Source organism: Streptopelia decaocto, assembly GCF_964273445.1.
Source record: "Streptopelia decaocto genome assembly, chromosome: 1".
In the NCBI taxonomy this organism is placed as follows: Eukaryota; Metazoa; Chordata; class Aves; order Columbiformes; family Columbidae; genus Streptopelia; species Streptopelia decaocto.
The window spans coordinates 184,845,775-184,858,828 of NC_138663.1; the positions used below are offsets into that span (position 1 = coordinate 184,845,775).

General features: G+C 37.2%; 1 protein-coding gene across 1 annotated transcript in view; it reads right to left on the reverse strand.

The window, feature by feature from the left end:
• The window catches only part of FREM2 (FRAS1 related extracellular matrix 2), a gene marked incomplete at its 5' end in the record, with an annotated part of 128,908 nt that overhangs the window by 58,516 nt on the left and 57,338 nt on the right, over nt 1–13,054 (reverse strand). The gene's annotated exons all lie outside the window — the stretch shown is intronic.

Consider the following 13,054-nt stretch of genomic DNA (forward strand, 5'->3'; position numbering starts at 1 on the left):
AGTATTAATCAAAATATATTTGGGATGCCTTTTTTAGAAAGTACAAAAATTGTGGATGATCCAAGTTTCTGCAGAACCATATTGTTATTTCCAAATAACACACAATGTAGGACATGACACAGAACTTCCTCAATAGGATCAGTCTTCCAGAAGCACTGGAAGACCCTTATTATCCTAAGAGACTGGAAAAGAACACCTACCATCTTTTAGATGGTATTAACCCATGCAGCCTGCTTCTAGAACGAAATATTTTATCCACTAAATCTAACAAATTCTGCTCTTGCTGGTTTAGATTTTATGCATCAGCCCTGCGATTTTAGGAATAGCTTTCACATCTTACTAGGAAACGGCTTCAACCAGATGAAGTGTCCCTGACATATGCTACCGTTTATGGCCATGCTGATACCCTCCTAGGCTTACATGCTTGTAACTTTTGGGTTATGTATGATTGCCTGTGTCACCTAGGGAGATTTAGAGTCATACAAGCACTTACTGGAATTCTCTTAAACTATTTTGCAATGACCTATGTTCATGATACAACAAATGCCCCCAACTGAGAAGCTGCTCAGATGTCTTCTAAGAATCAGCTTTCAACAGACCAAAAGATGTCCTCACTGTTGTTTTTACACAGGCACAACTGTAGCAACACACTTCTGGTGAAGAAAGCAGACTCCAGGGAACCATTCCAAGGTCTCTACTGCAGTGTCAGCACAACACTTTCCTGCAGTCTCACTGAACATGGGTGGTTTCTGTGCAAACACTGGGACCTGAGAGCTCAGGACAGCAAGCAGTACACTCGGCTACAGAAAATGAGCAATTAACACGGAGCAGTTGCATCTCTGGCTGGCAACTGTTGATGTTGTCAGCGTTCTCCTTAAGCTGAAGACTCTATTTCCTCTAAAAATAATTGGAAGAACCTTCACAGTCCTCCTCAAACAAAAATGTCTTTATCTTTATCAGCAGAAATAGGCTCCTTTTTTTTGAAGGCAAAACAATGTAGGAATACGGGAAGCATCCCTCAGAGTTTTGGAGGGGATGATATGGAAGCATTTGATTCCAGCTGCAAAACACTAAGCACCAGCCTAAAATCTGAGTGTGTCTCAGTCTAATCTCTCATTCCTAGCAGAAATGAAGCTGTTGTGTCTACAATTAATGGGATTTGTACAACAGTAAAACAGCAGGGACTGTTTATTTAAATGGCAGGCTTCATGGAGTTTTTCTCAGTCTAAAAAAGCAATGCAGGAACAATTGCAAACGGTTGGTACTCGAAGGTCCAGTTAAAAGTGCAGCTTTTTATTTTCAGTTGCAAAGGTAATAGCAGAAAAGAGCTGGCACCCATTTCACTGACCATTTGTACAACAGACTGAATATCTCAAATTAGATTAACATATTTCTGATAAAATATACCATAGCTTTACTTCCCCATGTACAGTTTACCTCCATCTGTTCACTGATTTGCCACAGTAAAAAGGCATTTCTTGTCAGTGTAGGGATTCCAGATGTCACAGATAAAAGAGCATGAAAAATCAAACTCTGTATATCATCCTATTGGATGTTTACTTTATTACTCAGGAGAAAACTATAATTTCCATAGCAAGAATAAAATAACCTATTGATGTCATTGAAGGCAGATGTTCACTCAGCAACTGAATGAACACAGGCTTGTGTGAGGGGCTGTAGTCTGATTTCCTTCCCACAAGGTGCTGCTACAGAACAAGGTTTGCTCAGGTAATGACTGTCTGAAATGTGCAAGGAATTTCCATTAGAAATTAACACTTTTGCACACAAGCCAGTTAATAAAGTAATTTCTCTGAACAGCAGAGAAACATTTCTTTCAGTTCACTCATGGCTTAACTACTGGAGGAAGCGCAAAATGGAGTTCAGTTTTCCCAAACCAGTTTCTTCCATGTGTGTGCCAGTGCTGAACACACTGCTCAATTTAAACATAATCTGAGAGATGGAGAAAAGTTTCTAAAATATAAAATGAATGAAAATTTACTGCCTATTAGAGGAGAGAGAACCTCTTATTATCACTACTGAGAAAAAAAAAACTGCTGCATGAGCTTACTAGAATTGAAAAATGTTAGACACTGGAAACCCCCCAGCTGAAGGAAAAGTCTCTAGCAGAGTTGGTATCCTTTTAGATAGAACAGATTCCTGCCAGGGTATGAAAAGCAATAGGAAATCCAGAATAGTTTGTTCTACTGTCCAAAGAACTAATGGTTTAAATGTGTTGTGGACACAGGCACACAATCTACAGCTCACACAGAGGTCTCTTATGTTTCATCTCTAGTGTCTTAAATAGTTCAACCTTATATCTAATCTATATTTGCACATTATAACCCAACATATCAAAATTCCTATACAAGAGAAAAAATCCCAGCTGTTAAAAAGTAACAGCGACTTCAGTAGCCAACTACCAAATCAGTTAATTCCTGTCATTGATGCTACTGAAGATGTTGAAATACACTGAGTGAGAAATCTAATGATAGGATTAAATTTAGGAAGCAAAAAGCACAAGAGAGGCAACATGAAAGATTTAACATTGTCTTAATTGTACCTATTTCTTGCTTTTAGCTATTTCTATCTTTCTTCAAGTAAAAGAAACAAAACAACAAAAGAAAACAAAACAAAACCACAAAAAACAAAACCAAACCAACCAAACAAAAAACCCCAGAAATAAAATTGCAAATGCCATCTTAATTTGGTTTCCTACTAAATTAATTATCTGTCTTATAATAATATTTCTATAGGCAAATGAATTTTGCATTGCTCATCGGCACTTCCCTTAGGCTTAGTCAAACATTTAGCTGCTGGGCAAATAATTAAGGTAATATACCTCAATGACAGTTTGCTTTTGTTCCTCTCCCAAACAAGTGCTTGTAATGCAAATACATCAAAAGTTTGGAGGGGGAAGCCATTACCAGAGTGCTTTTAAAACTAAACAAAAGGAAGTAGGACCATGTTATTATAAGGTAAATCCAGAGTAACTTTTCTTAGATATCGATGAGACGCAATTGGCCAGACATTGCTATAGTGGTGCATGAAAACCTGTTTCTTGAATTTTGCCAGAGACCAGAGTGCGGCAGTGCCAAATCAGAAGATGCCAGATGGGATGTAGTGCAGTGAGACATTTACAAGACATGAGCTGCCAAGAGCTGAGAGACACAGTCAAAAACTTTGCAAGGAGCTAAAGCTAAGAACCTAGAGTAAGATGGGTCACTAACTGACTTTGTGACTGTGACTTCATGAGTGAGGCTGCTGAGGACAATACCCTCTGAAAAGGTTTGCCTGAATATGATGAGTCAAAGGTGGATGTCACTTAGAATTGGTCTGCAAGAGAGATGCAGTCTTTCGTCTTTGGTTTAAAATAGTTGACCCTACTAGGTGCCGTATTCATGATTCTTTGATTCTATGGTTCTATGGTCATTGCTATTCCCTCTGCTACAATCATCACAAAAGTCATATCCTGTAAAACTGCCTTAAATTCATATAGAAAACTATTAGCAGAAGTTAAATGTGTAAGTAAACCCAGCACATAAAATATGCCATTAGAATGTTTTGAATTGACTTCAACACTATATAAGCTAACCTAATAATTTTATCCAAACAGAAATCCATTAAATTGCTTCATCTTTATACGTATTTTTCAAATGTACTATAATGGCCTTCAATCACTGAAATAACTTGCTGAACTCTGCACCCTTCTGCACTCTCTCCACCACTGTAACTCAATATATTTGCAGAACAACCATAACCAACCCCCTAAACTAGCCCCTAATGATTAGGGACTGAAACAATGCTTTCTCTGACTTCTCATGAGAAAACACACACTTCCCAGTGTTATGGGCTTGGCTTGCCTGGAGTGTAATTGCTGGTATCCAATGAACTGCAGACAGTTTCCATCTTTCAGTAGTTTCTGTAACTCTTTTTTGCTCCTGTTTTATGTCTATCCCCGAGAAACAAGTTGGAATGCCCACACTTGCTACGGCTCAGACTAGGCAAATGCCTGAAGTCACATAGCAGAAAAAAATATTTGAAGAATACTGTATAGTTGCTTTGTTACAAAAACAGAAGAGGAAGTGAGAGACATGAGTGTAAAGGTTGGCTAGTGCATATTAAGTTTTAATCCTAGTAAAATTCAACTAACCATAACTAAGGATGTCTCCAAGCACAGTCTGGAGATTCACGCTGGGTTAATTTAAGGAATTCCCAATTCAAGGCTATGTTCAATTCTTCTGCAGGAGATTAACCATATTCTGATTAAGAGATTAACCGGATTTTCATTTACATAAATGGTGGAAGCAAATATACACTGGCTCCTCTGCCACTGCATTTCATAGCTTTAAATTAATTTCAGTTTAAAACACATTAGTTCACTGAGAGCCAGGACACATTCACTCTGTTGGCTGCACTAAATGGCTGTGAGCTTTCAAATGAAAGAGAAAAGCAAGTAAAAAGAAAAGCAGCTTGAATCATCAAAAAAAGAGATGCTGGAGCACTGTGTGTGTTTGAAAGCCTTTATAAATATTAAGGGGTTAGCTTTATAACTGATTTCAAGGGAATCCAAAAGATCCACTTGCTGATTTGGGATTCTGTGCTGTAAGCAAGGGACTAGCTCTGCAGGAGCTGAATGCTTCCTATGTCTACAGTTCCAATGGTGAATATTTAAATAATTTCATGGTACTACTGAAGAGCTACCAGTTGAAATCTTTAAGCACATACCTATATATGCTGCTGAATCATTGTCTGTAACAGAGGAGAAAGACACTGAGCTACCCAAAAAGTTCTTAGTGAGACCAAAGAAAGTACAACTGAGAGCAAATTCATATTATTCTTCTTTTCCTTCAAAATGCCAATCCATGAAAATCAAAGTGTTTCACAAAAAGACTGGCTTTGATGAATCTCTTTACTGAAATGTTGGTAGAGAATAAATGTTGACTTTTCATCTTTTTTTTTTTTTTTTACAGTCTGCATTAAGTATTTTAGGTATATAAAACTTCTCATATTAATACTGTAACAAATTTAAACTAATTTTTAACATAAAAACCAAAAATACTAAACTAAATTAAAACCACTAAACTAAACTAAACTAAACTAAACACTTCTTTTCAAATTGAAAAACCTATGCTCAATTATTCTACAAAACTTAATAAGAATTTTGACATTTTGTCCTGTTTCAAAATAAAGTACCTCAAAACATTTTTACAGGATAAGAAAATTTCTTATTGTTCTGTTCAAAGACTCAGCAACTGTTGAGTATTTATTGGTACAGAACACACACAGAATAGGATTCACAGAATCATTTTACCTAATACTTTATCGTGACAATCACACTCTAGAATTTGATTTATCTTATTTTATAATAGACAATTCAAATATGTCAGATGCAGCCTAAATTTTCCTCTAAGAGAGCAAGGAGTTTAAATGAAATTAAAGGTACACTAAAAGAAAAATAATGACAGTTCATTAGACACAAAAAATAGATATTATTTATACTAATTATACATATTTCTGTATTAGTATATACACAAAAGAATGATATATAATACTTGCTCTATGCACATAAAAACAATAAAACAGTACAGAACTTTAAAGTCTTGCAACACTCACAGTGCAGCCAGACAGATTACTGTGACGACAATGGCCAGAAGATCTGATCTAAATCCCATTGATACACTGGATCATCATACAGTTTATGTCGAAAGATTTCCTTGAAATTTGAAGTGCAACAAGTATCAGATCCGTAGAAAGTATATGTTCTCATTAATACAGGACTGTTCTCATTACAAATCAGATCTGCTAATGTTTTCTTTCCAGAAATACTTAGTCTCAGCAAATGTCACAGGAACAAGGCATTCACCACAGAATCTGCTCAGAAAATTTCCTAATCAGAATCTACCTCTCAGCCTGTGTGTAACATTGAAAATACAGTTGGAATCAATAATCTTAAGGGTCTTTTCCAATCTAAATGATTCTATGATACTATATTGAAGAATCAGGATACACTACAAATAATAACCTGAAGCTATGGTGAATGCACCTGATTTTGGCCAGTATTTGAGGCCAAGCAGTCACCAACAGACTGGTGTTTGGAAGGCAGACCTCTACGAAACTCCTGTGCAGTAAGTACATGCAAAAGTAGGTGTTCTACTGAATTTATGAGATGACAGAAAACGAAGCAGAAGAAAGATTTTATTTTGCCTTGTCACGGTTTCTAAGGTGATGAAGAAGGAAAAGTAAAAAAAAAAAAAACAACAACAACAAAAAAACAATGTACCACCCATCTCTTGGCTGGTATTGCCTTATTTCCTAGGCATTCATCAGGGATTATTTTAAAATAATCAGCAGGCAGGAATCACTGCTGATAGCCTTTACTTGAAATTAGTAAAGGATAAGAAAGAGAGTAAAATGTTTGGAAGCTTATTCTCCCTTTTGGAGAACTAACTCAAACAGATTCAAGAGAAGCAGGACAAAACCAATACCAAGGAGATGGACAGGAGAGGAAGCCTTTGAAAGGCAATGGTTGACACTGAAAGCTGTCTAGGTACAGTGAATGGAAAGAATTGCATCTTCAGGAACTGCAGGTACATCTGATATGAACAGCTGAAATACCCTCTGGAAAGACTGAGCCCACTTCATTGAATATAAAGGGAGAGTGTCCAACCCTCCAGTTTACATGGCTAACCAAAGTCCAATTTTGTGATTTCCATGTGTGCACAAAGGAGAGACCTGAGAAAACTTGAAGACATGATTGACTCTGAACTGCAATAGGGTAAACTTGAAATTCACACACTTTAAAAGTAATCTTTGGAATATTTAAAAATAACAACAAAAAATCTGTTCAGTTTAGAAGAACTGTTCCCTTATCATGAAGTTACTTCTGTGTTAGTGCTAAAATAATTAGCACTTTTACTAGTCACAAACTAACTTTGCATCAGAAAAAATTTTTAAACTTCCTTGTGAGTAGCAACAGAGAAAACCCAAACAAACCACTCAAGCTGTCATGTCTATCATTAAACAATGCCCATATTACCTAAAGCAGGATACTGATTTCCTAAGGATCCACACCCTGCACCTCCCTCTGAAGGAAAAAAAAAACCCCACCTGGATTAGTAAGGCTTCATGCATGCATGGCCTGCAGCAGTAAGTAAATTTATTAGATCTCTGGCAACACATTCTTAAAATAAACTTAACAGTCTTCAGGTCTCTGCTTACTAATTTGTTTTGTGGCGCCAGACAACTTCTCACAAAAAAGAGGCTCCAGCTGAATTGAAGCAAAGTTCATTTTCTTGCCTCACAGAATAACGGGTTTAGCTCCGCTTGCTTAGTTACTGTCCCATATGGGACTTGCTTCTGGTTTATACCTTTAAAACAGTGCTACATGCATATTAGCTTGTAGACAAACTACTGCCACTTAAAGTCTAACCAGACAAAGTGTTAAATTTGAGGATTGTGGAGTACCCTCAGCCTCAGTCTTGAAACTAATGAGTAATAACAGAAAAGTGTACTGTGATCTCACAAATGAAAGATATTCCAGTAGAATAGGAGCCAGGAGAAATATACTGGCAATCAAAACATTATCTCACTTAATATTGTAGTGTGATAAGAAAAACATATACCAGTTTCCTTTTCTTTAAATCACATTTGAAGTTAGACATCACTGTTACAAACTCTTTCATTTGTGCCCAATATTTCAATGCTTGCAACATCATTCTCATACTTAAAACCAGGGCACGTGAGCAGGTGCCATCTTAAACGGAGTTATCTACTTTGTTCTAATGAATTTGAAATTGCTATCTGTCAAAGCGGCAAATTTCCATTTAAGAAGTAGTTGAACCTTTTAACTCTAACCGTTGAATACTGTCTTTGCAGAAAATTCCTCTCTATTTCCGATGACAATCCAGACTCATAAATCTCAAATTTTACAGCCTTAAGAGGATACTATATGCAAGAAGGATTAAAGAGGTGGCTGTTATTTGCAAAACCCGCTCTAAACAAAATGGAACAGTGTTTCCGTTTTATCAGCTGGACTTGCTATAACTCACTGAGCACTGCCAGGAATACTACTCTTTTAACTCCATGTCAAAGTGATTGAATTGTTCTTCTTTATTAAGAATTCACTTCCACAAACTTGAATTTTGGTTTCTTTTCTCTTCTGGCAATGCAACAAATAAAAAGACCGACTGACTGAAGGAGAACAAATGTCAGGCAGGTTCATTTAACATTTACTTTTAATTCACTTCTGAGTAATTGTACCAGGTAATCCCAAATACTTAACTTTTAATATTATTTGACCAGAGAAACTCCTTTGTGGTGCCTTTGATCCTTTTTAAGCTATGCCAAACCTATAACCTTTTGCAGATGATTTAGTCCCGCTCAGGAAGGGCAGAGTAAAAAACTGAAAACATTCAAAATTGTTGATATAGACAAGAACAAAAAAGGGGTTCTTTTTAAGTTACTGTAACTTTGCTTAAAGACAAGCCTTGCAAATAAGTATTCAAAGACATTACTTCTGCTAGGGAAATAAATATTGTTGCATTAACACCTTGTTTTTATATATCATGACAAGATTTTTAGTGTTATTTGAGGAACAAAACTGTATATTCCTAAGTCAGTAATTACATTCCTGTATTCTTATTTTATCTCCAATTCCTATGCTGCAGTCACAATGTATATTGCAAGATAAAAAACATAAATAAATTCAGAGAAGCCAAAAATTCTTTGAAATATTCGAGTCAAGATGTGAGAAATCTGTTTAAATATCAAAATGAAGTACAGGAAAGTACTTCTGAAATGAAGAGCAGAATTGACACTCCAGAATAATATGACCACTGTGAGTTTCCCAAAAGAGAAGCTCAACAGGCATAAAGCAGGGGGACAGGGGACAGAAGTGACTGTGAAATTATGACAACTCAATCTTGATGGTACATTTCTTCCAACACATTATTTCTCCTTCCTTCTCTCTGCATGTGCATGTAATCTTCACTTATCCTTTAAGCAATTAAATTTAATTAAAATTGTCAGTACAAAAATTGCATCTTTAAAATTAAATATATGTTTTTAGCACACAGCAGATTTTAGCAACTTATTTTCTTATGTACAGGCCACATTTTACTCAACTTAAAAAAAGAGATTACTGTTTTAGATATTATGCCCTGTCTCAATGTACTAGCACAGTACTGCAATGTCTTGATAAGTGAAAAGGCATATTTACATAAATATCCTTTTATTTATAATACGTTTGGCAAGATTCTTTTAAAAAATTACATATTGACCTTTGAATACCAAGATGTGTTTTTTGACCTGCCAAGTTGAAGCTTATTTGGCATCACTCACACTTTTGAAAAACCTTTGATCAAGATTTCCGTAACCATTCTCCCACATGTATTCAGAAATTAAAATATTTTTGCTTTTTCCCAAAGGCCAGGGAGGAAATGTTTTCATCAAATCAAGTCCAGTTCCCATCAAATCTGCTGACTGTTGTGTACATGCAGGTGAAGACCTGGGTATCTGTGGTCTCAAGTTTATATTTTTTGCCTTGGAGTTCATTCAGAAATGTGTGGAGGGGCAACCGCAGCAGTTTTAACATGCCAGCTAGTGCAAATGTTTCACAATTTTAAAGGAAGGTGTTCCCCACCCTTTCTCACCTGTTGGGACATGACCTCAGTCTCCTGCGTGTCGCCTGCTGAAGCTGATAACATCACTGACACACAAACGAGAGCGGCTCCCCAGGCTGCAGCGCAATTGGGGGCACTGAGGAAATCACTGGGAGAACTCCTCTGGCCGCAGCCTGCAGCAATCCAAATGATGCTGATGACATTGTGTTGAGCTGTCATCACCTACCTCCTCCTTTTGGCTGGGGGTGTTAAACTTGTTATTTTTAACTGATTTCACAGTTGTTCAAAATATTTCTTTTCTTTCCCCCACTAAATCTGACAGTTCCCCTGCTACCTGTTAGGATCCCTACTCCTTGTATTATGCACCGACTTGCTGGAGATTGAGGCCCATGGGTTTGGGGAGGCTGATTCTGCCGGGAACACCGGAGAAATCCCAGGGAGCACGAGGCCAAGAAGAGCAGTGGATATGGCAAAGGTGGGAGCACTAGTCGGGAATAACAAAAAGGTAAAGCTCATGAGTTGCTCAGTGAGATTAAAAGGAGATCCCAGATTGAATTAGCCTGGGCAGCCCTCCTGCCAGGTAAGTATAAGTATAGATAAGTATAGATGTCTACTGAAATCCTTCTAGCTCATGACTGCCATTGAGTTACCCGTGAGAGACTCATTGTTTAGGAAGATGAGCTCTCATCTGGATGTCTTGCAAAGATACTTCTTTCCCTTCTTACCTTAATTTTCCTACTTGCTTAGTAGGACTGATTAATGAGAGGTGTATGAGTTTGATGCATAAATTACTCTGACTGGATTTTTCTTCTCTGTTCTATAGGACTGAACAGGTATGGATGTCAATTGATTTGACATCAGAAAATGGGATGGCAGAAGTGTTAATCTTCATATGGATAACTGTGCAACATGCAAAATGTCACAGATTGCTGGGCCACTGATTGACACCTCTGGAAAGATGTGCATCTGAGCCCATCTATGAAAGCTGTGTGACAAGTTGGTCATGCTGAAAGCCATCCCCTGCTGATTCTCCTGTGCAAAACAACCTACACCATGAAAATGGACACATATTAAAGAAAAATATGGCAGTGATTCCTTATCTGTTTAAACATAAATATGAAAAGTTACATGATACATAATAAAGTTTCAATCATTCTAACATTTGTACATGTACCTTTATTCAATACAAATGTCCACATCCTTGCTAAAACAGATCCTTGACTTCCCACCTGCTAGAAAACGTTCCTGCTTCAACCTTATGGTCAGCCCTATGTTATTACTCACAAGGGTGGACTCTGGCCTTAAGCTTTCCAAAGAAGTGCCGACAAATCATCTGTCTATCTAGTCCTCCATCTCCTGTCTTTTAAAAGATGGAATACATTAATAATCTTATTTGTAAAGTCCAACATCTAAAAAAGATATTAAATGTCAATACATAAAAACTGGACTATTTTTAAACTGCCTTTCTGTCCCTCTGTCTGTCTCAAGCTACCCGGTAAAAGTGTTCATCAGTTCAGGTTATTGACAGGAGTAATTACACCTATTCTATAACCATTTGTCTTTTAATTATTCCAGTTATTCTTTAGATAACTTTCATATCAGAAGAGATGGGAATACAGTAGTAGAATAACCTTACTGCCTCTCACCTTGTTCTAATGGTTCTCTAGTCCAAACTCACCCAGTCTTCTCCAGCAAGTTTTACACCAGGAATGATGTGAGGTCTCTTTTCTGCTGTTTAACCTCATAGGAAATGTAATTGAAAGGGATCTTCCAAATTGCTGCCTCCTGTCCCCTATTGTGACAGAAAGCCTTATTGCTCTTCCACATAAAAAAAAAATCTTTAATCTCCTCCTACAAACAAGAGGCTTCTTGCTCTTCTCTCCATCTCCTGTGGTGGAGCTCTTCAAAAATTGTTGACTAGAACTGGGCACTGCAGTCTAGAGGATGGCTCACGATAAGTCTTTTTAAAGCACTTTTGACTTAGACATTTCCAGAGCACATATTTTAACCTTGAAAAGGCTTTGTCCAAACATATTTCTAATCCTTTGGACATGATTCTGATCTCATATTACTAAATTCACATATGTTATAGATTCCTTAGATTTTGAAATACGAGCAACAGCTCTGTTCTTCACCTCTTCGCATACTGAGTAGCTCCTTGGAAGGATAGTAAGCCCAATACCGTCTAACAAAACCATAGGAAAGTGTTTCCTTTTCATTTTCTAGTTAATGAGCAACTTTCAGGATAAGTTTGAAAAAGGTCCTTATGTTAAAGAACATGGGAGGGAACAGTGAAATGAAACTTGAGAGTCTGCTGTCTCAAAAACTACTTGTTCAATCCAGACCTGTTTGCTCTATTCTGTGCTTACATTAAAGAGGCCTATATTGTAGTCTCCTTGTTCTTTTATTGACAGATGAACATGGGAGCAAGAGACAGCATGTGCATCCTGTTAGAGCCACACAAACAAGCTCTAGTTGAGCTGGTACATCTCCATGGCACAAAGGGCAATGTCACAAGGCTCAGCGCTGTCAGCATCAAAGCTGTACCAGTTTGATGCTCTGCTTAACCTACTCAGCCCTGCTGATTGCTGATTCCTGAGCTAATTCATCAAGCTCTGTCATGAGTAGCTCTGTAAGGGACCATGATGCTCTGTAGATGGAAAAGGTTTATTTTTGGCTAGCAGGAAACAAATGAGGAGGGTAGACCTTATCTTGGGTTCTCTCAGTGTTTTTCCACAGTGCACTCTACAGGTTGCTGGATACACTTGTCTCTTTCCTACCCATGTGTCGCTATAGAAATAATTTTCTCCCTGGTCTGTCATCACATGCCCTTCTTGAGGTAAATACAGTTGCTGCTTATACAGAGACTTAATACAGGCCAAGTCATCCAACTTTCATTTTGAAGGTTTCCTTTAATGTCATTCAACAACTAGAGACAAGGAAGGGTGCCAGCAGTACATGTCAGACAAATTTCACAGCCAGATTTCACAGCAGTGTCCTCACAGCTTTCTCAGAGTCACATTTTGATAAGCAGAAAAACAGCACTTATTTAAATGTATTGGAAAACAGGGTGACAAACTTCATGGCATAAAAGTGGGCCTGGAATTCTACTCAGACTATGGTTAAACTTTTTTTTTTTTTATTCCTAAGAGATCCTGGAGCAGAGATCCTTAAAAATTGTGGGAGAATGAGATTTGGACAGCATACTGAATGGGAAAGTTATTACCTTTTAGGTTAAATCTTTGCTCCCTTACCAAATAGATAACAAGTTCTGAATAAATAAAATGTAACATAGAAGTGCATGGAATTCTGCATAACAACTTACTGATTTGCACTGCATGTAAGTATTACTCACAGACAGATAAATATAATGCTGCAAATATTCCAGAATAACATTTAAAGGTGGAGCATATCCACTTATGGCTATACTACAA